Source organism: Puma concolor, chromosome E2 (genome assembly GCF_028749965.1).
Source record: "Puma concolor isolate L17-30 chromosome E2, mPumCon1.1.hap2, whole genome shotgun sequence".
NCBI lineage: Eukaryota > Metazoa > Chordata > Mammalia > Carnivora > Felidae > Puma > Puma concolor.
This window is the reverse complement of record NC_141681.1, coordinates 7,470,356-7,491,823: the sequence shown is the minus strand read 5'-3', so window position 1 is coordinate 7,491,823 and position 21,468 is coordinate 7,470,356. Positions and strand designations below refer to the sequence as shown.

At 57.7% G+C, this 21,468-nt stretch overlaps 1 protein-coding gene and 1 long non-coding RNA gene across 2 annotated transcripts in view; both read left to right on the top strand.

Moving 5' to 3' along the window:
* CMIP (c-Maf inducing protein) overlaps window positions 1–21,468 on the top strand; it is a 233,879-nt gene that overhangs the window by 87,741 nt on the left and 124,670 nt on the right. The gene's annotated exons all lie outside the window — the stretch shown is intronic.
* LOC147573343 (uncharacterized) lies at window positions 11,350–20,633 on the top strand. Its single transcript, XR_015244640.1, has 2 exons — window positions 11,350–17,760; window positions 20,380–20,633. It is a non-coding gene; the product is annotated as an uncharacterized LOC147573343 (long non-coding RNA).

Sequence of the window (21,468 nt, the reverse complement as noted above, 5' to 3'; positions counted from 1 at the left end):
CGTGACAGCGGCTTTCCAGCTCCTCTTGCCCTGCTTTCCTGGGCACAGGAACCGCCCTGCCTGCCTGCCCTCCCACGTGCCCTAGGATCTTTGCACGGGATTTCCACGTGCGGTTGCAAGTCTGGGTCTCGGCTGAATGACAGAGCACAGGGTCCCCCACATGCCTGTAAGAGAATTCCTACATTTGCTCCAAGCGGTATCACCCCCACCCCCACCCCCCCCACCGGAGGCATACCTAGTGACTGCAGGGAGAACCCATCGTGACCTACATCAGAAGGAAGTGGGGCAGCCAGTCAGGGGGAGAAACACAGATGACGCTCGCTCGCCGTGAATAGCAGTGTTGCAGAACATCACAGCCACCGGTCGGGGATGAAAGGCATTGATTGATAATAGAAGCTCACACTCATCCTCATTGTTATAAGTTAATAATTTTTCTGAGACCTCCTGAGGGGACCCCGCTGCCTGAGCAGGGAGGGGAGGGAACGGCGGCCCCAGGGGAAGGAGGAGTCCTGCTCTTCAACTGAGTCCAGAGCGAGCAGACTTCCCCCGCTTCTTCCCTGGCGTCAGGGGGAGAGGGAAGGACACCCGAGAAAGGACATCTCACTCTGGTGGCGGCCGCTCACTGTGGACACCCGGTGAGACGGAGCCCAGGATGCGGGGCCCAGACGGTCTCTGAGGTGGGAAGGAAGAACCGGGCTGGAAATCCGTTCGGGAGCCAGTCCAGCGGACTGCTTTCTCTTCCGTCTGTTCTCCGTGGGCTTGGCGGCAAAGGGAACGAGGCTCCGAGCGGCAGGCCATGCATTCGTGCATGCGTTCATCTGTTTCATTAATGTTTATTGAGGGTCTGTGTCCCAGGAACCACACAAAACGTTGGGGATATAGTGATGAGCAAAGGCTGTGTCCTATCCTCGCGACGCTCTCAGCCTGCTGGAGAAGACTGATGTCAGATGCTTATAATGTGGGCTAATAAAGTAGGGTAATGGACATCATTCATTCGTTCATTCATTCATTCAACCAACCCGCGGGTGCCGAGCACCTACTATGCTCTGGGCATTGTTCTAGACCAGCGCTGTCCACTATGGTAGCCACTAGCCACATACGGCTGTTGAGAGTTAATTAAAATTAAACGAAATTAAAAGTTCGGTTCTTCAGATTTCAGAGACTCTATGGCCGCATGTGGGTAGTAGCTCCTGTACCGGCCAGGATGGACACAGACCATTTCCATCGTTGCGGAAAGTTGTGTTGGGCGGGCTGCAAAGGTGAGGCGCTTGGAAAAGCTCTCTGCCCTCGGGGTTCCAGATCTAGCGGCTTTGGATACAGACCGGTGTGTGTTCCTTAGCAGACGGGGTGGTAGGTGCACAGATGGGGCCGCATGGAAGCAGGGCATCTGGGCCGAGCCTGGCCTAGAGGGAGGGATGTTTCAGTGAAGTGAGTCACGTGAAGAGGGTGGGGGGCAAAAGGGGCAGGGCCCAGCGTCCCGGGAGGGAGGAGCATGTGTCCAGGCCTGGCCATTAGAAGGAGGCCGGAGAGACCGCGTGGCTGGTTGTGGGCCCCACGTGTGTTGACTGGGCCATGCGCGAGGGACCAGCTGAAGGCAGAAGAGACCAGGCCACACAGGCTCTCCTGAGACTTTCTGCCACCCCTGCGGCCGACCCTTCCCTAGGCGTGTGGGCAGAGGGTCCTGTAACCACATCGGCCAGACTCTTGGAAGGAAGGTCTGGTTCGAGGGGCCAAGGGTGTACATCTTGCTCAGGCTGAGCCCTGGGGACAGACTGCCCCGTCAGGCAACAGCTGAGGGTGGCAGATGGGGGATGGAGAGAGGAAGGAGGAGGGGGGAGGAAGTGCCTGCTTCGAGCTGTCTGCAGGGTCCAGCCATGGGTGTCTGTCCTCTCAGTGTCCAAGAAAACAACTTGGGAAGCAGCCCCTGCTCCCCTTGTGGGACCGCAGAAGGAAGGCAGAGGCAGCGGCTGTGATTCTGGGGCAGCCAGAGGGGATTCGACGTCTCCACCCGCCTGGGACTGGGTCGTGCCCTGGGGAAGAGGGGACACTGGGAGAGTCAGGCAGCCCGTTCAGCTCCGCTCTGTCCTGTCACTGGAGCAGCTCATAGCCACAGGTCCCAGCTTCCTTCCCTGCAGTCTGGTGACAGTAATGTCATCCTGTAGGGCTGCTGGGACAGTTTTGACATAATCAGAGCCACTGGCGTTCGTGGAGGGCTTACCTTGAGCCAGGCATTGTGTTGCATCCTTCACACTAGGATCTCTTACCAGAGACGCCCCTGACCCGTGAGGTGGCTCGTTCTCTGTGGGGGGTTGGGGGGGATACCCTGTTTGTGGAGGGTGTGACCCGCTAGATGCCAGCAGCACCTGCCCCAGCGTGCTAGACATCGCCAGATGCCCACGGCTGAGAGCCCCATTTTACAGACGGAGCCGGCTGCCGTCCGAGCCGAACCGTGGGCATCAGGCTTCAAACTCAGGTCTGTGTGCCTGGGCTTGGGCACTCAGCCATGAACTCCATTTTACCTTTGGCCTGGGCGGAAGGAGCGCGGCCCAGGGCCAGGCGCACAGTAGGTGGTCGGCGAGGCCTCTTCCCACGACGGAGCGCTGGTTCATTCAGTCAGAAAGCCAGACCCTTCGTGCTGGAAGCTGGCAGCGCAGGGTGGGGAGGGCGGGGCCCGACCCCCAGCCTGGCCCTGACTTACCTTACTTGCTGGCACACCACGGCCTGCTTGAGGGCGGAGGGAGCCGTTTGTACTTGACAGGCCACGATTAACCTCGCCCGGCTGGTAAATCATCCGAAGGACAGAACTCTCCCCTGGAAAATGCCAGCCTGGCCGACGCGGGCCGTTGTTTCACATCTGCACTTCCTCCCTCGGGCTGGACGGCCCACCAGGTCGGGAGCCACGCAGAGGGCCACCGCGAAATCGTGCCCAAGTAGATTTCTCCCTCTCTTCCCTGCCAGGGCTGGGCTGTGTGTGTGTGAGAGAGAGAGCGAGCGAGAGTGTGGTGGGGGTGTTGGGGAAGCAGCCCCGAGAGGCAGGCCTGAGGCCTCCTTGTTTGTTTACTGTCTTTGGAAACCACCATCAGTGATGCAATCATCCCCAGAGGGCAGAGGTGGCAAGGACTGGCCTTTGCCAAACCTGGCACTCTGGGCCTGGAGCAGGGCACGGGGTGCCGACCGGCTCCGTCGTCCCCTCTATGTCGAGAAACCGTGCATGTACACACACGTGCGTGCACACACGTGCCTGCGTGAGCTCTGTGTGCATGCGCGCACACACACGTGTGTGTACCTGTCTGTGCGTGTGTGAGTGTTGTGATGTGTGATGTGACCCACCCGCGCCATGGTTGTAGGGCCAAGGTCATGTCCTCCAGGCACCTGGCACGTGCCGATGTTGGCCCTTCTCCTTCGCCTCTCCTTTTCATACGCAGCGGATACACAGCTGGGTTGGACGCACAGCTTTGCCTGTTCCTTGCTGTGACCTGAGGCCAGTCATGTGCGCGGAGTCTCAGTGTTCTCCTCTGTGAAAGGGGAGAGTTAAGGCAGCTGCCGGAGGTTGCAGTGAGGTCCACGGGTGACTGGGGTGCACTTGGCGGGGGGCCGGGCTGGGAGAGGGCAGGCCATAGATGGCTTGTCCCCCAGCTTGGGGAGGCGTGGCCTTGCCCACGGGGGGCTCAGGAGAACAGTGGGGGCTTTGGCTGCTTGCTGCTCTTGACCCTGAAAGCTTGGCGGCGTCGGGTAGGACTGCATAGGCGGGTCTCATCCTACCTTCTGTGTTCTTGGTGTGGTTAGTCACATAGCTTCTGGTGCCAGGGGAGGCCTGAACTCAGTGGGGATTTTGTGCTCCTATGGCTTGCCTGGTCAGAGGTAGAAATTACTAGAAGGCCAAGGTCGGGGGCTCCAGAGACCCTGGTTTTGCTCACTGGTGACCACCACACTGTCATTCTTACATGAAGCTGCCGCCCTTTTCTGTGGTGACAGCCCCCGGCATTCTCCCTATTTGCCCAGGAGAGGACAAAGAATCCCACTCCCATTTTGTGCACACCGCGTGCCCCCTCCCCCCAGCTCCATCAGATAAATCCAGAGGGTTCTCAGTAACCACGGACAACGGAAAGCGAAGAAAATAGGAGTATTTTCTCTGCCTTGCCACTGTTTTCCGATTAGTCACTCCTAACTAATTAGCAAGTGACAAATGGGACAATAAAGCTCTGAAAATATCCATCGACATCCTAGAATCGCAGCCACAGACATGGCAGAGGGCCTGGCAAAAAAGCAGAGAGGGGGGAAGACATCTGTGGGAGGGAGGCACAGAGGTCCGAGGCGCTCTGGGCATGTCAGGAAGGTGGCTGCAGGTGGGCCTGAGAGACACGCGTGGGACATGTGCGGGGGGTGCGGGAAACTCCCCCCCCCCCCCACACACACTGTCTGGGAGAAGTGGTTTCCCGTCACCATCATCCAGGGACACAGGTGGACGTCCCCCATCCGGTGTGGAAGTTGTCAAGGGGACCCTGGGGACTGTGTCGGGATCTCTGGCCAGGGTGGCCTCTCTCTGAAGGCAGCTGAGACCCCTCAGGTGGACAGTGTGTGTGGGGGCGGGTGTGTGTGTGGGCGGCAGCCGCTGCTTCCGTAGCCGGGTCCCCCCACACCTTCTCAGGACGGCTGAGGTGGTGCCGCGACATCGGGCAGAAGATGCTCTCTGGCAGCTCTGTTGACGTGTCCGTGGAGGGTCCGCGGGGACCCGCTCCACATGGGCGGCACGCGGGGGGCTGGGTGGCGGTTGTCCCAGCAGGACATGCAGCCCCCCTGCCCCGCGAAGCCCCAGGATTCCCGGGGTGCTCAGCGTTGCGGTGCCGTCCTTTGGCCTTGGAGGCCTCACGGAGTTGTCTCATGTCACCTCCTCTCATGTTTGTTCGGCCACAGCCTGTCCTGTCACCATGGCTTGGCTTCACGGGGGCAGGAATCTCCATCCCTCACCTACTGGGAAGGAGGAGGCAACTCAGCGGCCGTTGTCTCATGAATGTAGGTTCCGTGGGGCTGATGGTCGCCGGCCGGGGAGCCCGAGAGTGCCCTGCAGGGCACTGTAGTTTCCTGTGGCTGGTATGACAAGTTCCCACGAACTTGGAGGCTTAGAACCACACCAGTTTACTGTCTCACAGTTCTGGAGACCAGAAGTCCGACATGGGTCCCCTGGACTAAAACCAAGGCGTCAACGGAGCCGTGTCCCTTCAACTTTCCCAGCGTCCACAGGCTGCCCGCGTCCCCAGGCTCACGATGGCACTGCACTCGCTCTCCGCCTCTGCCCCTCCTCCCTCCCTCTTACAGGGACCTTCTGAGGCCATGGGGCCCACGGGGTGGCCCAGCATCACCCCCATCTCGGCAGAGCCCCGCCTGCTGTGGCAGGCCCTGCATTCACAGGTTCCGGGGATTCAAATGTGGACACCTTGGGGGGCCTGGGGGGGCGTGGTTCTGCTGACCACAGCGGGCCAGCCCTGGCACGAGAGACCCAGATCCCTCCCGCCCCCACGTGTCCCCCCATTTCCGCCAGACACTGTGCCGGGGCTGGGGTGACTAGGTCCCTGCCCTCACAGAGTTTCCAGTCCGTCCCAGAGGGGAGGCCGACGTGAACGGGAGCTTCCACGGGCAGGCGAGTTTTATCGGGCGACCCGGTCTCCTCCTCCAGGGCTGCGGGAAGCGACTCGTCAGCTGTGGTCTGAGGGAGGAGGAGGGTGAGGGAAGTCAGCTGGGAGCACAGACCTGCAGATGGGTCTCGGCACCCGGGGCCTGAACTCCCTGTTGCTGGAAATCCCTCCTCGTTTTTGTCCGCCGTGGTGGTGCCTGCTCTGTCCTCGGACCCTCCGCCCGCTGGTTTTCTGGAAGGTGGGAGGGGTCGGCTCCCTCCCTGCCCTGGTCTCTGGCCCAGTGGCCGTGCCTCCAGGAGGCTGCCTGGACGTGGCTACAGCGATGTGGGAAATAGGACCCAGGACCATATTTGCAAAAGCAACAGAGTTGAAAGCTGGGCGGGCAGGCTGGGTTCAGCTGTTTGCACTGGGGGAAGCGCTGGCCTCAGAGATGCCTTCTTCCTCCTCCGGCCAGAAAGGGAGGTTGTTTCAGACTCTCTGATGAGGAGCATCTATTCCAAACAAACCCTGCTGCCCGTCCGGTGCCAGCCTGGAACAGGGAAGGCGACTGTGACACGCCGGGCCTCCCCTTCACGGCGGTGGGTGAGGTTGCTCAGGCCAGCGGTGGGGGTGGGGGTGGGGGGTGGGGAGCAGGACCTCAAGTCCAGCCTTGAGATAAAAGCCGGGCACGCTCCCGCCGGCTGCGGACACACCTCCCCTCCCCGCCCCGGAGATGCCATTGTGTCTTGTCTTTCCTGCGCCCTCGCCTTTCGCCAGAAGCTGTGGGTCGCACAGCCAACGTTCTTCTCTGGGGTGGAAAAAATCAGAGAATGAAGTACGAGCTTCTGATTAGCAGAGACAGAAAAATCACTGGCGGGGGGGGGGGTCCCTGTGCTGCAGCCTCCCCAGGTCCCCTTGCTGTCACATGCCCGCACTCCTCGGCCTTCCAGCACCCTGTGGGCTCTGGACGCAGTGGGCAAGGGCGTCCGGTGGGCTGTGAGCAGCAAGGTGGGTTGCCACGTCATACTCGGTCCTGGGCCGGGAGGCGGAGGCTGCCTCCCCAGCTCGTGGGTGTGATGCGGCCCCCTGAGCGTGCCACTTGGGAACCGAAGTAAATAGTTGCTAAGTTAATTGTCTTCCTTGCTGAGCTCAGCGAGGGCGGAGACCCTAGGATGTAATCGGCACCCAGTAAGTGTGTACGTTGAGTGGAACCTACCTTCGCTGTAAGAATTGAGTTTTACCTCCGAATTAACCAGTTCTAGGTGTGTAGTTTAACCTCAGAGGAAATACCCTTCTCTTCCAAAGGTATTTCTACCTACTCTTCTGTAACTGAGCTCATTTAATGCAAAGAGAAGCGAAGGAGCAGGGGGATTCAGAGGAATCTCCTGCATCAGCCGGATGTACAGCAGACTAGTGGTGGTAAGTGGAGCATCTGTTCCACTGCTTTCCACAGCTGTGCCCGGGGCAGACATCAGTAATCAATCACCACTCTTTCCACTTGAGCCCCGATGCGGCTGCAGAATCCTTCCCAACTCACTTCCAGGAAGCCACCTCCAGGCATCTGAGAGGTCTGCAAAATCCCGAATTGGCAGATAGGTCCACGTAATCTAATGCATCTCATACCTTCTACCCGGATTTCTACTCTGACTCAGGACAGTCGCCGTACTTTCTCGTTTTCTTCATTCCCTCGTATCAACAAGTGTCTGTCCTCCTGCAGCCGCTTTACGGGCCGAATAACCCTGGTCAGGCCACTTCATTCTTCCGTGGCGCTCAGGCCCTTGTCTGTAGATTGGAGGGAATCGTACACCTGGCAAGACTCCGTGAGACCCAAGCAAAGCACAGAACACTTAGCACAGTGCCTGCTAGCACCTAGTGGTGCTCAAGAAACGACCACAGCCTTAAAATACCTTTGTCCCCCATCTGGGGCGGGGGGGGGGGGGGGCAGATTGAGCCCCTGGCCACAGGTGGTGCTGGGCTGGAAGTGCCCAGGGGTGCCCAGCCCTTCCCAGAGGCAGTAAGCGTTCCCCAGCCTCTGGCAAGCCCTCCTCAGCAAAGTCCTGCAACGGGAGGGCCACCCTCTCTTGCCCTGGTGCCTCACCCCTGCATTCACAGTCCCAGGGGTCCACCCCAGGGGGCCTCGTCTCAGGTCTGCCGCATCCAGCAAAAAGCCAGAGCGAGAAGAAAGCCCGTCGTTTCCCCTCTTGCAGAAATCCACAAGAAGTATTTCCAATGTTGTCATAGTTATAATAAGCAGCAGGCATCATCCAGGGAGGGGAAACGTGACGGAGCAGTGCGGAAAAAAATACCCTTGGTTCCTTTATCTCCAGAGTGGTCTCTGTGGCTCTGGAGAAATCAGGGTTCCCCTGGGCTTAGGTGGGAACAGTTTTCTCCTTTCTGACTTAGCTTGAGGGCACAGAACTACACCCCAGTGGGGGACACACGGACCTGGTGACCGTACGGACTTGTTAACATCGCTGCCAGGCCTCCCCAGGCCAGGTGCGGCGGGAGGGGGGGTCCTCAGTCAGATCCGAGCGGGACCCTGCAGGCCCCAGGTCCCCTGAATGGAAAGGGCCTGCCAGGCAGGAAGTAGGTAGAGAGGGCACCTGGCTGAGAAGGCCCTGGGCCCCTCTGTGGCGCCTGCTGCTGTTACAGGCAGCTGGTCAGGGGCGTTACCTGGGCAGGTGTGTTTCGTCTTCCTTGCCCCTGCCGGTCCCTGTTTGTCCCTGGGTTCAGATCCCTCTGCCTTCTCCAGAACTCCACGTGCCCGACGTTGCTTCAGGAGCTCCCATAGCCACGGTTTCGTGTCAGGAGCCCGGCCACCCTGGCAGTGCACGTATCTACCAACGCTGCGTTGCTAGACTGGCTCTCAGAGGGCTGAAGCCACTGGCCTGAGGTCACACAGCTCCTAAGTGGCAGAGCCAGAATGTGCCCCCAGTCCTCCGATCCTGGTGCATGTGCAGTGGGGCCGTGTGGCCTCCTCACGACACACGTTGGACCTTTGCCAGAACTTTGCCTGGATGAATAAATAAAACCAGTGGTAGGGAAGAAACTCAAAAATTAAGAGGCCAGCAGTATGAAATCTGGGAGGTAGATGTGACTTGGGTCACTGTTGAGAGAAGGACTGCCTTCCTGGCCCTTCCCTGCAGCCCCATGGCCTTAGAACAGCTGTCTCCGCCTCGCCGACCCTCTGCCCCTGTCCTGCAGGGGTCCCGGAACCCCCCTCCTGCCCTGATCCATCCGTGACCATGCACGCTAGAGCCGGTGAAACCGCTGGGGGGCAATTATTGCCACTGGGGCTGTCCTGAAGGGGGGGCCTGATTCCTGCCGAGTGATTGTTCCTCCTGGACCTTGTTTTCCTCACCTCTGACGCGGTTCAGCAGTAAAATAAATGTCTACAGCTGGGAACCACGAAGGTAACAGCCAGGAGGTAAACCTTGTCACGCAGTAAGTGCTTAATAAATAGGAGCTTCTTACTGGCTGTCCTTTATTTCTCTTGCGACTTGAGTACAGTCCCTGCCAAATAGAAGCACCGTCTCCTCTGCCTTCAGCCTTTGTTTCCCTGAAAAACGCAGACCCGGCGAGGAGCCGGGAATCCAGCTGGGGAGGCATCTCGTTGGGGTCGGACTTGGGCTCCGGAGTCACACCGGCCACACACGTCTGCACGTCTGTGACCTTTGGCAAGCCACATCTCTGGTCTTGGCCTCGGTTTCCGCGGCTGGAGGACGGGGGGTCGTTTTGCTACCGCCCCTGTGGTCTCTTTCACAGTCTCACCAAAACCTCGTCAGGTGCCGCGGCCCAGCGTCCGGCACGCCGTGGGTGCCCAGTGAGGACTCTTCTGGCAGGACGTTGCGGATATCTTGGTGGATGTCGTTGCTGCCAGTCTCGTGTGTGTGGAGTGCGTATGTGTGTGTCCACGTGCGCGTTTGGGTCGGGGGGCGGGGGGGCTGCCTGTCAGAGCCCTTCTCTGGGAAGGGAGTCACGCTCTTCCCGGCCTTGCTCCAAGAGCCCCCGCTTTGCCAGAGCCACCAGGCGGCGTCATCTGGAGGGTCAGGAAGGTGCGGGTCTGGCCTGGTGCTGCCCACCACTGGGGCACAGCCCTTTCAAGGAGGCAGGGGCTGCCTGGGGGCTGGGAAGATCCCGCTGTGGCGTCTCCACTATGGCCCTGCCTTCCGATACAACCCGGGCCAGGGACCTGAAGAGCGAAGCCGGCCCCTTACCTGGCCACAGCTCACCTTAGTGTGCCGTCAGAGGCCCATTCTAGCTGCTGGACCCCCCGCCCCCCCGGGGGCTGGGATGCCTCAGGGAGCAAGGCAAATGCGGCTCAGTACGGAAGGGCCAGCGGCTGGCTAGGGACACAGGCGTTGAATGTGTTAGAAGGGGACGTCTGCTCTAGAAGCTGTCTGTGGCCTTCGGTTGCTCCTACCCTTTGGCCGGATACCCTTTGGTGCCCTTTGGCTCCTACCCTTTGATGGATAATGCTGCGGTGAACGTGGGGGCGCGGCTACCCCCTCGGGTCCCTGCTGTCGACTCTCCTGGGCAGGTGCCTAGCTGCTGGCTCAGGTGGTAATTCTGTTGTTGAATTTGGGGGGGAATCTCCTAAGCGGTTTCCCGCAGCGGCTGCCCCGTTTTGCATTCCCACCAGCGGCGCGCAAGACTCCGGGGCCTCCGCACCCCCTCGGCTTGTTATTTTCTGGTCTTCTCGTAGTAGCCACCTCGATGGGTGTGGAGCGTCCTCTCCTTGTGGGTTTTGATTCGTGGTTACCCCGGGGCCAGGGCTGGCGAATGGGGAGCTCGTGTGTAATGGGGACGGGGTTTCAGGTTGGGAGGGTGAGAAGGTTCCAGAGATGGACGGTGGTGGCTTTGGCACAACAGTGGGGAAGGATTTAATGCTGCTGTGCGGTATGCTTAAAGATGGTTAAAACCATAAACTTTATATTATGTATATTTGACCACAATTTTTTAATGTTTATTTATTCATTTTGAGAGAGCAAGAGAGAGCATGAGCAGGGGAGGGGCAGAGAGAGAGGGAGACCGAATCCCAAGCAGGCTCTGCACCGTCAGCACGGAGCCCGATGTGAGGCTCAAATCCGTGAACCGTGAGATCATGACCTGGCCAGAATCGAGTCGGATGCTTAACCCACTAAGGCACCCAGGTGCCCCACCACGATGTTTTTAAAAAAGGAGGTACCCCATTGGAGGAACCCAATTTGAAGGGTGTTCTGTAAAACCCCTGAGCAGTGTTCCTGAAAACTGTCAAGAACTTCAAGGGCAAAGAAGGTGGGAAACTGCTCCAGACTAGAGGATGCCAGGGCGATACGAGGACACGTGTGATGTGGCATCCTGGCTGGGACCCTGGGACGGGAGAGGGGCCCTGGGTGGGGGACGCAGTGACGTCCAAACGACGCGTCCAGGTCAGCCGGTACTCGGTACCAATGCCGGTCTCTTGGTTGTGACTGGTGCTCCAGGGTCGTGAAGATGTCAACGTGAGGGGAAATGGGGTGACAGTATAGCAGAAGTCGCCAGAAGTCCCTGTGCTGTCTTTGCAGCTTAAAAAAAAAAAAAAATTCTAAAACAATCTGAAAATTAAAAAGTTTGAAAGAAGAGGGGTAAGCGTCTGGTCTGAGTGGGGGAGGTCAGGGAAGGGCCCCACAGAACGCTGCTTCTGCGTCAGGGCTTGATGGTGGGCTGAGGCCAACCTTATGGGGGGCGGGGGGTGGGGGAGGTGAACAGGGGCAGAGGCACCCAGCCCACCTGCTGAGGGCAGCGCCCCCTGGTCACTCCTCCTCTGCTTTCTGTCACTGGGAGCCTGACCACTTCAGGGGTCTCACGGAAGGTGGAGCGGAACGGTGTTCGTATTTTTGTGACTGGCTCAGCGCACGTAGCGCTGTGTGCATCCAGCCCACTTTCTTTGTCCGGTCACCTCCCCGCAGACCCTTGGGTTGCTTCCGCCTTCTGGTCGTTGTGAATAATGCTTATGTGAACAGGGATGTTCGAATGTCTCTCTGAGATCTTTCAGTTCTTGCGGGTCTACACCCAGAAGTGGGATGGCTGGATCATATGGTAGTTCTATTTTTAATTTCTTGAGGGATCTCCGTACCGTTTTCCAAAGCGGCTGCGTTCTTTTACCTTCCCACGAGCCACGGGGAGAGGCCGGGGATCCTTCTCAACACCACCCGAGGCCCAGGCCCGCCCCCCACCACAAGGAGCGATCTGGCCCCAAATGTCAGCAGTGCTAAGGTGGAGAACCCTGGACGCGAGCGAGAGAGGGGTGGAGGGAGACCCAGACTGAGTTTGCAGGGGCGGAGCTGGGCCCGTCCAGGCGTGCTGCCATGAACATTGTGAGGAGCATGTCCTAGAAGAAGAAACACAATCATTGCAGCGGCGGAAGGGACCCCAGGAAGGGACCCACGGGAAGTGCCTTTCTTGCGTTATCTTATTTAAACCCGCACCGCCGTGAGGGTGGCCGAGAATGTGGGCCGCCCACAGTAGGTCCTCAGGAACCCGAGCTCGCTTTCCTTGCCCATTACAGACTCACGGCCTGCAGACTGGGACCCTGCTCCCCCGTGTACTTTGTCCTTCTGTAAGCGAGGCACAAACACCGGTGGTCAGGCCAGCAGATAAGGCAGCGGAACACACACAGCCCCTCCCGGCAGAACTTGTGTGGCCCGTGGTTGTGAGTGACGGGGTGGGGTTACCTGGCAACCAGGCCCACCGCCAGTTCTGCCCACCCCCAGCACCCCCACCCCGGCCACCAGGAGACTTCCTTGTGTGTGGGGCTCCTGGCTTCTTGGCACCCAAGGCAGGGCATGCTGGGCAGAGGAGAGGGTGTTGTTCCTTTGTTGTTCCATAATCAAAGAGACACCAGGCCTGGCCCTGAACACGATTGACTGGGTTTGGGGAAAGAATGACGACAATTTATTATTACCGCAGCAGTCGTGGTTGTTTATTGAGTACCTGCTATGTGCTGGGTATCTCGCTCATGATTCTTTTGTTCATCTGTATAGAGGGCCTGCTGTGCGCCTGGCCAGGGCTATTCCGGGCACAGGAGATACAGCAGTGAGTGTGACAGGCAAAGTCTTTGCTTCCACAAATCCTGTATTCTGGTAAGAAGAGAGAATAAATATGTGAACAAATACATAGCATTTTAAGTAGTCATAGGTATTTTTGAAGAAACGTGGCAGGGGGAGGTGAGGCACAGTGGACTCAGGGTGTCATTTCCTGGGGTCGGGGAGAATATTGGAAGAGAGCCTTGAATTAGGGGACCCAGTTGTGAAGACATTTAGGGGAAAGTGTGTGTGTGCAATGGGTGGGCACAGCATGGGCAAAGGCCCTGTGGCAGGAGCAGGAGTGGCAGGTTTAAGCAACTGCAAGGAAGCCAGCGGGGTTGGAACAGAATAGGTGAGAAAGAAGGTGGTGAGAGCCAAGACCAGAGAGAGTGGGGGTGGGCAGGTCACGGAGGGTCTTGCAGGCAATTACCAGGGTTTGGGTTTTCTTCTGGGTGAGAAAGGAGTCAGTCGTTGGAGGGTTTTGAGTAGAGGAGGGACACAATCTGACTTTGGCTTTACAAAGCATCCCTCAGGGGCGCCTGGGTGGCTCAATTGGTTAAGCGTCTGACTTCAGCTCAGGTCGTGATCTCACTGTTGGTGAGTTCGGGCCCCGCGTCAGGCTCTGTGCTAACAGCCCGGAGCCTGGAGCCTGCTTTGGATTCTGTGTCTCCCTCTCTTTCTGCCCCTCCCCTGCTCGTGCTCTCTTCTCTCTCAAAGGAAGACATTAAAAAATTTTTTTAAAAACTCATCCCTCAGCTGCTAGATGGAGAATAGTCTAAAACTCTGATCCGACGATTGTTAGCCGTGTGTGGCCATTTAAATTTAATTGGGCACCTGTAAAGTTGCAAACTGAGTTCCTCAGTCATGGTTGCCACCTTTCAGGCACTCGCTAGCCGGTGCGGATAGCGAGCATTTCTGCCATCCCAGTAATTCCTCTCGGGTGGTGCCGTCTGAGGGAGGCCAGTGTGCCGGACAGTCCAGGCAAGAGGTGAGGCTGACACTCGGCCGCTTGGTCTCACGGGCAGAGGCTGTGGCAGTGGTCAGTCTCGGCGCTGATCTGGAGGCGAAGCGGCCAGGACTTGCCCGTGGATTGGACGTAAGAGTGCAGAGTGGGCAAAAAGCCAAGGGCAGCCTGGTGATTGCTGGCTGGGAGAGGCCGTCACCTCGTAACTCACCTGACTGAGCACATGATGTGCGCCAGGCACAGGCCGAGCGCCGTCCGGGCCTCCTGGAACCCCCATACCAGTCCCTTGTTACAGCAGAGCCAGTGGGGCCCCCGCGGAGGGGTGTGAGCTGCAAGGCCAGCCTGCTCAGGGTCCAAGCACCAGGATTCCAACCCCGGTCTTTTCGCTCTGTTCACAGGGCACGCCTCATGGCACTTCTCTTGGAAGCCATCCATGAGGTGCCAGACCCTCCCGCCCCCAAGCGAATTCATCAGGGACCAGCCTGTAGTGCTGGCCATTCTCGGCTCTTGGGCCCGGGCAGTGGCCCCGTGAGAGTGGGTCACGTGGTGAAGCAAGGCTGCTGGGATGTCCGCCCCTTCCCAGCGACGCCCTGCCCAGTCTCGGGCAGACTAGCCCAGCTGGCCTTCTGGGAACCCTGCATGGCTCACTCCTCAGTCCGGGGCCAACTCTGCCAGCGCCAAAGGGCTCCCAAGTTCATATCTCACAACAGTTCTGTGAGGGAGGTGGGCATTTCCCCCATTTTCCAAATGTGGAAACAGGCTCAGAGAGGTGCAGTCACTTGCTCGAAGTCACACAGCCGTGATGTAGGAGGGGTGGAATTTGAACTTAGAAAGTCCTTGCTCTTCGTCACTAGGATCTGCGGCCTCAGGGGGAAGCGCTGGCGGGCAGGGCCTCCGTGGAGAGTCACGCGGTTGTCATTTCAGACCTTGTCACGGCCATGGGTTGAGTGGGCTGGAATTGCATGTGCCCTGGCAAGGTGCTGACCCCTCCAGAGAAAAGGGCTTCTTGTTCTTTGCACAAAGATTCCCCACCTCGCCAGGCCGTGGCCTGAATTGTCTAAGAGGTGGGGCTCCTTTTCTAATTCCCACAGCCTGGCTGGCCCCCCTGCATGGGGGACACAAGGAACCAGTGAGAACACGGTGAAGCCTGGAGGGCTGGCTGGGGAGGCATCTTGGCTCAGTGGTCATGAGTTTGTGTCTTGGAGCCCACAGTGCTGGGTTCAAATCTCGGCATGGCCTCTTTTGCCTTTGTGACTCACGCAGCCCGTGAATTTCTATAAGCTGCAGTTTCCTTTGTGTTGTTATAAAAGGGAATGTTGGTAATAATAACATCCTCCATCTGGTAGGGCAGCCCCTTTCTGTGCGACTGGCTGCATCTGCCCCACTGCAAGTTTTTTGGAGATTCAGACTCTCAGACCCTACCCTCCTGCACTATAGTCTGGATTTTGACAAAACTTTCCAGGCAGCCCGTCGGCACGTTCAACGCGAGCGGCCGTGGTGTGGACTGAACAAGGTGATTCAGGCACCGGCGAGCACAGGTAGTACGCTCCTCTGGGCGGGCACCTTCTGTCTCCTTGGTAGCTGTGTAGTCTTGAGCTGCCGGCCACGGACTCTGAACTCTCGTTATCACAGCGCTTGGTGGTGCACAGATGAGGCGCCCTGGAAAACAGATCGATGCCTGGAAAAGCTTCCAGGTGAGTCGATGCTATCTGACCGTTTACTGCACCTTGAAGAGCCAGGCTTCCAGGGCAGACCACAAGCTGGAGACCAGTGCTGCTGCCCTGCCTTGAGGGCGGAGCTCCACGTAGTGCGCTGGAAGAACCGCATACCCCCGAGCCCATGGCCCGAGGGCCAGCCTCGCCTCTCCTTGCAGTTTTAGGGCAGATCGATATACGGTTTGAAGGAGCCCCGGGCTAGGGGGTAGAGAAGCAGGGGGCTCTCACATCTCTCTGGAGCCCAGGTTTCGATTGGCTGAATAAATCTCCCAGGGGAGGAAAGAACACAGAGCTCACACAGGCGAGGGTGCAGGGTGGCTCGAGAGGGGCCGCGAGTACAGATGTGTTTGCAGCGGGCCTTCGTCATTGTTGCCCTCTGCACAACCCCCCCCCCCCCCCCGCCCCTTAAGTCACCTTCCTTGGGAGAGCTCTCCTGAGACACGTTCATGAAGACTTCCACAGGGCAAGCCTTTTAAAAGTGCGCGTGTGTATCTTTGCATGTGCGTGTTATACATCTGATGTTCTTGGAGCAGAGGTAACACCACCCCGCTGTTAGAGAAGAGTCTCATCCCCATGGACTGCGGTTCTGAGCCCCTTGCTGGCAACCCCAGGGGCTCACGGGGGCCAGGGATGACAAAGACGAGGAAAAGGAGCAGAGCCCGCTGAGACCAGCCGCTCTTGACCGTCAGTGTAGCCGGCAGCACGGGCATCTGTTCCAGGAGCGTGGTTCCTGGGTAGGAGCAGCAGTGGTTGGGCTGCTCAGTATTTTACGTAAGCAAACCCTGGGCGCCCAGGGGGTACAGTTGGCGAAGCGTCCGACTCTTGGTTTTGGCTCAGGTCATGATCTCACAGTTCGCGAGTTCACGCCCCGTGTTGGGCTGTGTGCTGACAGCACAGAGCGTGCTTGGGATTCTCTCTCTTCTCTCGCTGCCCCTCCCGTGCTTGCGCTGTCTCTCTGTCAAACTATAATAAGAAACAAACTTCAAAAACACTTAAGGGACGCCTGGGTGACTCAGTCGGTTGAGCGTCCGACATCAGCTCAGGTCATAATGTCACAATTTGTCGGTTCGAGCCCCGCGTCGGGCTCTGTGCTGACAGCTCAGAGTCTGGAGCCTGCTTTGGATTCTGTCTCCCGCTCTCTCTGTCCCTCCCCTTCTCATGCTCGTCTCTCTCTCTCAAAAATAAATATTAAAAAAAATAAGCCAACCCTGGTAATTCTGATGTCGGTGACTCTGCAGATCACACTTGCAGAAATTGGGCATTGGGGTAAGAATCAGCAAGTCGGACACAATAGGTGCTCAGTCAACACTTGATGAGTTGTAGGTCTGTGTGTAGGAATGAATAAAACATACAAGAGCTCATGGACGAATGTGCAGAAGAACAGTTTGCGAATGACAATATGCCGAAGGAGGGTGTCTGAGAAGGAGGGAACGCACGTGTGGCCGGGCGCGTGGATGAGGTTGGGGTTCCAGGACAGTGGGGGAGGGGCAGGACCTCCCGAGTGGGTTAAGTGAAGGGCTGCGCTCTGGTGTGTCTGGTGAGGGCCCGAATGTTCCAAGCAGGAGCTCGAGGAGTTCTCCCCGAGGATAGGCTGGGTTCTGGGAGCGGGGTAGCAAGGGGACCGTTATTGTGGAATCTATATAAAGTCCCTGCGGGGACCAGGGTCAGGGCAGCAGTGTGAACCTTAACCCAGAGTCTGGGCCCCGTCTGGGCCTAGAGTGATGCCTTTGACTCCACAGCCGACCTTCCACAAGTTTGTTCTTTTGGGTGCCGTTGGGCTTACTCTGAGGACGGGAGCCTTTCTCCCTCGTCTTCACTGCGGAAACCCCCGTGCATCCTGCGAGACCCACCGAGGAGCGCTGCCTGCGCGTGACCTTCCCCGTTCTAGGTGCGGACCACCGCAGCCCGGCTCTGGACGCTGCGGGAAAGCGATCGGGGCAGGAGCTAGAAACCCGTGGCCCCTTCGTCTCAGTCTCCGTCTGCGGCTCCGCCTTCTTCTGTGGCATCACGCTGGAAAGGAGACTCCCCTGTTTCTCGCTCTTGTCTCCAGGCTCCCAAAGAAGCTCCCCATATGGCCAGGCCTAGGGCAGGGGCCGACCTCCGGACCAGTCACCGTGGCTACCAGGCGGCATCCTATGGTAACCATGGTGTCCCCACCGCCAGTGGGGGCAGGGTCATTCGCAGGGGAGATGGAGAGCTTTCCAAAGGGTAGGGAGGGACAGCAACACGAGCGGCCCGGCCTGCACCCCACACCCAGGAAGACCTCACTTGCCTCCTCCCCTCTGATTCACGCTCCCAGTGGGAAGGCAGCGTTCAGCACACGCTTCTGCCATTATGTTCATCTCCCTTGGAGACCGGGAGCTCCTTCAGGCCGTGCCGGCCTCATCCGCCTTTGCCCAGTCCTGTGTCAGGGCCGGTGCACGGTGAGTGGGCACACGTGTCCCACGGGTGGATGTGCCACCTCGCCCCCTCCTCCGCCATTCGGGACTGGGACCAGAGCGTGTCTCCGGGCCCCCCCAGACAGCAGGAGGCTTCAGGAGAGAAATGAGGGAGACGGAGGCATAGTCGGTCCTTTGAGGCTGAAATCGGGCAGCGGGAGACGTGGAGGACCGTTGACTGTCATTTGTTTGGACAAGCGAGGCTTCTGCCACTCTGTCTCGGCCACTCTGGGGGAGACAAAGGCGCTTCTGATGGGAGGCTGCCCTCTCCCCAAGAAGGAGGGCGCGCCGGGGCGGCTGGATGCGTTTGCTTCCAGATGAAATTATGTGCTTGGGGTTTGAGTGGACTTAGGCCTCATTCATGCATGTCTGTTTGCTCAGCCTGCCAGGCCCCCGGACCTGGTCTCCCAGCCTCCTGGGGACAGATTGGGGCCTTGCTGTTCTTCCAGGGAGTTAAGGAGCATTGTCCTCCCCTGTGCTCTCTTTCTGCAGTAGGTACTGCTCAGGGCGCCCACCCCTGTGAAGCTGGGAGGGGGGCATGGCGCTGGAGCCACACATAGCTCTTGGGTTTGCATCCCAGCTGTGCTACCCTTTAGCTGTGTGACCCTGGACATGTTACTTGACCTCTCTGTTTCCTCGTCTACACAGTGAGGCTCATCTTGCTTGCCTACAAGGTCTTGGCAGGGTTCTAATGCATTTGTACCTGCTTCTCTAGGACCCAGCAATCCTACTCTCAGTTATATTCCCAACTGCTCTGTCCACCAGAAGACATGAGCAAGAATGTTCAAAGCAGCCTCAGCAATAGCCCAAAATTGGAAACAAGCCAAGTATCCATCAGTGGTAGAATGGTAAACAAATTATAGCACGATCACACGAGGGAATAGTATACAGCAATGAAAAATGATGAATACTACAGATGAATATCACAGATGTTGTGTTGCACAAAATAAGCCAGACACAGAGGGGTCCATACTGCACGATTCTGTTTATATGACGTTCAAGGGCAGATAAAACTGGCCTGTAGCAATAGAGGTCATAAGAGTGATGACTTCTGGGGGACACTGACCAGGAAGGGGCACGAGGGAGCCTTCTGGGTGTGGGGTCATGATCCCATGAGTGTGTTCATACCTGAATGTTCATCAGGCTCGTGCACGCCATCAGTGCACGGGACCGGATGGAAGGACACCTCAGACCCTCCTGTCCCCCAGAGGGAAGGGTCCTGCAGCCATAACTGTTCTGTAGATGCTCATTGGAAGGAGTCCCAGGGCACACCCCGGGGTCTTTGCTGCCTGGTGTGAGAACCTGCTGACGAAGGGTCTGCAGCAGCCATGTTGTGCTTGCTGTGGCCACTGGGCCTTGCGGGGCCTTGCGGGTCCTCGCGGGCCCTCATCGTCCTCAGAGTGCGCCGTGCCTGGTGTGGGGGCACAGTTGCTGTGGGCCGGGACCCCCTTTGGTTTTGCCTATGTCTGACATATTTGGACTGTGAGAAAACACTGTGGCCCTGGGAGCATTTACTTAACCCTGAAGTCCTAGCCCCATGGTTGGAGGAGACGGACAGACAGACAGACAGACTTGCCCTGGAAATCCCTTGGCTGCACCTCTGTGGGCCTCAGTTTCCACTTCTGCAAGCATGATGCTACCCGAGAGACAGCCTGTGCGATGTGCCAGCCCTTTCTTGCTCCATTGCCCCTTCTCCATAGGACCCACCTTCTCGGCCTCTCTGCGCCCTGGCCCTTCTCTGCGTGGTTTCCTCTGCAGACTTGATCACAGCGTAAAGTTCATTTATTCACTCATTGCTTCCTTGGCAGCTTCCCGAAGGCAGGGACTTTTGTCTGTTTTGTTCACTGCTGTATCTCCAGCCCTTGGCACATAGTAGGCACTTCATAAATTGTTGTTGGCTTGGCACGGACCTGTTAGCGGCCGTCAGAAGGTTCTCAATCTTTTCATGCCCAGGGCTTTCTTTGGGGTAGAATTGAGTCCAGAGAACTTCAATACACTCACCCAGGGATGGTGGGAGCTGTATGCCGAGTTGTTCAGTGTAAGATTCAACTTTTTTTTAAAGCCGGAAGTCACTGACAGAGGAAAGGCCCACTTTGCAGAGGTGGAAACTGACGCCCAGAAAGGTGCAGGGCACCTGCCTTCTAGGGCAGCTTTGATAGTGAAGGAGGGTGAGGGGACCTCTGTGCCTTCCCCTTGGCGTTGACTGTGGACCGTGACACGGTGGGTCGAGACTGCCTGCCCCTCTGACTTCCAGCTTGTTCTCCTCCAGTGCTCCGGCCACATGCCTGCCCTCTGCCCACTGGAAGCGGGGACGTCAGGAGGGAGCTATGCTCCCATCCTCAGGTGCAAGGCTGACTGCTCGATGAAAACCCTGCAGTCTGTGGGCTGCGTGTCTCCTGTCTCGGCTTGGCAGGGGCCCAGAGCAAGGGCACCAGGCCTTGGGAGTGAGTCACTCTCTCTCCATGCCAGGCGGGAGCTCCAGGGAACAGGGGAGTGACCCCACAGGGGGCAGGCCACGTGGGGGGCGGCCCAGGCATGGCCCTCAGCTTGCTGGGGGACGAGGGAGGAGAGTGGAAACTTTGACGTTTGTTTCTTACTTTCAAGCCAGTTGGTGAGGATCAACCTCAGAGATCAACAACAGCCCTAAACCTTGGCTCTTTCTATTTGAGAAACCACAAAGGAAAGGAGAACTGGATTTGGCTACATAAAAAAAAAAAAAAAAAAAAAAAAGGCACCCTTGAGCATGGAAAAACAGACCGACAAATCAGCCTTACTGTAAACCGATGTGAAAGGCAAATGATGAGCTGGGAAAATGCAGTTCCAGCATATTTGACAAATAAAGAGTTAAATAACCTTAATACGCAGAAAGTACGCATGAATCAATAAGAAACTGACCACCTCTGGGGGGAAATGTACAGAGGGTAAAAGGAGAAATGCAGTGGCCAACAACTGTGAGGAAACGCCTCTCAGTAATGAGAGAAATAGGAATTAAAAAGAAACTACGAAGCAGATTTTCACCTGGAAAACTGGCAAAGATTTAAATATGATAATGCATTTTCCAAGGAGGAGAGGTGTGTCTCACACTTTTGGGGGTCCTCCCCGTCCCGGGTCCATAACCCCCTCCCTCTGAATCGGTTACTTTTTGGCCGTCTCTTGCCTTCACTCTGGATCCACTGAGAATGTCAGTAGCTGCCACTTGTGAGCACCTACTGTATGCCAGGCATCCCACACATGCCGTCTCATTCTGGACAACCCATGCGGCATGGCTTACCGCCCCATTTTGCAGATGAGAAACCTGAGGCTCAACACGAAGGGACTTAGGCGACATCTCCCATTGGATAGTGTAGCCAGAATTTGAATCCAGAGATAACTGGCCCTCAAGGCCATGCTCTCCTTTCTCCTTCCTTTCTGGTCAGCTTTGGGGCCGTGGCTCTCTCTCGGAGAGGACACTGGCAGGGGTCCAGGCTGTCCTGGCATCTCTGGTCTTCAGTTTGACTTTTCAGAAGCCACAGCCTGCAGGAGCTCCTCAGACAGGATCAGTCCTGCCATGGAGGCCAGTGGGTTACAGAGGCACGTCCCTGTCTTGGCCAGGTGCTGTTCGGTGCTTTTGCTTTACTGGGGCAAATTATCCCATGAGAATCTGAACCCTGAACTCAGTGTGGGAGTGTGGTTTTCTCGTGAACCCTGGGAGCG